Source organism: Morone saxatilis, unplaced genomic scaffold, assembly GCF_004916995.1.
Source record: "Morone saxatilis isolate NCDOM2014 unplaced genomic scaffold, NCSU_SB_2.0 Contig9, whole genome shotgun sequence".
NCBI lineage: Eukaryota > Metazoa > Chordata > Actinopteri > Moronidae > Morone > Morone saxatilis.
In genome coordinates, this window is record NW_023340268.1 from 10,748,241 (window position 1) to 10,749,725 (window position 1,485).

At 39.9% G+C, this 1,485-nt stretch overlaps 1 protein-coding gene across 1 annotated transcript in view; it reads left to right on the top strand.

Moving 5' to 3' along the window:
• jarid2b (jumonji, AT rich interactive domain 2b) overlaps positions 1 to 1,485 on the top strand; it is a 100,205-nt gene that overhangs the window by 72,701 nt on the left and 26,019 nt on the right. The gene's annotated exons all lie outside the window — the stretch shown is intronic.

The following is a 1,485-nucleotide window of genomic DNA, read 5'->3' on the forward strand; positions in this document are numbered from 1 at the left end:
GACCTGTCATACAGTATGTGCAGCTCATAAAGATCTAAAATGGAAAATTTTGTTAAACACTTCGCTGTTTACTATACAAACACACACGTGCACATAAAGATGCTTACACAAGCAGTTCAAAAGTAGTACGTTTTGTGAAGGCAAGTTTTGATCACCTTCCACCCACTCACATACACACACTACAAATAACTGTGTACTTGCCCTAGGCTAAGATTATCCTGCATTTCATCAGCTTACACATCTCCCCCTCCTACCTTTCACCAACTATCTGTCTCTTTAACACCTTGCCCATCACCCTCTACCACAGCAGCTGTTATGCGTGCACATAGTTGTCACACAGTCACACTAAAAACACTACACATGTTCATCGACACTATGTAGCACCTTCGATGTCAAATGAACTGTAAAAGCCATGGCAGAGCAATTAGCAGCAGAGTTAGTTTGTGTGTGTGTGTGTTTCTCGCAGCTTTCTTGTGTCACACAGAAGCATTGTTTATTGGGAGTGTCTAAACAGGGAAAACTCTTTGGGATAAATGCAAGCACTGAGATACTATCACACATATAAACTGCCTGTGTGTAGTAGCTCAAATTAATCAAGACCCCCCCCCCGACACTCACAGTAAGTAAGTAAGTACACTGCAAAAAGTTTCAGTTCTGTTAGAGCTTGAAAGTTCTGCTTACTTTCATCTCTAACGTGTGTGTGTGTGTGTAAACAATAGTAGTATCTACTATGTCCTGTGTGTAGGCAGACCTTTACATAAGATGTAAGAAAGTACAATGACCTTTATACACTTAAATAAGTCATAAGCTTTACGTTTCATTCATGTCTGTCTCGAGTCATCCCTTTTCTTTGGAGGGAAGGACACATTCAGGGCCTGAATAATAAAATGAAGTTTAGGCCATTTTCTCAAACAACCTTGGCTGTGACTTTTCTTTGCTATCTTATTTTTACTCTTTGTTAAATATCCCGCTCACCTTTTTCTTACAACCAGAAATAACTCATTTGGAAGACAAAAAGAAACCCTCGCTTCAGATTAATTTACTGTTATCATTATTAACCTCTGCCCATCTTATAAAGTAGGCTAAAGCCTCAGGAGGGGCAAATTTAGATTCAAGTCTGTTGGGACATGATGGCTATACGTTGCTACTCTAACGAGAATACTCCCATCATGGAATGTCATTTTAACCTTTAAGGGCTCATTCAAGAACATACTGTATAATTGGAGGTTGCTAAAACCTACTGAAGCTTTCTGTGAGCGGGGCTTTGATTTGCATATATAGGCCACGATGTTACATAGGCTAATGATATAATGTCCCATATACTTTGAAGTTGAGATAATTCTGGGCTCCCGGTGCTAAGCTAACCCCACCCTTACATGTGGGGAGTGCTAGACTAATGAGGTGTAGGTAGCTGGTCCTGACTCAGTTTTGCTGCTTTCTTTCTTTATAATTAAGGTTAGGAATGGTGCTTTGCAAGTGGATTTC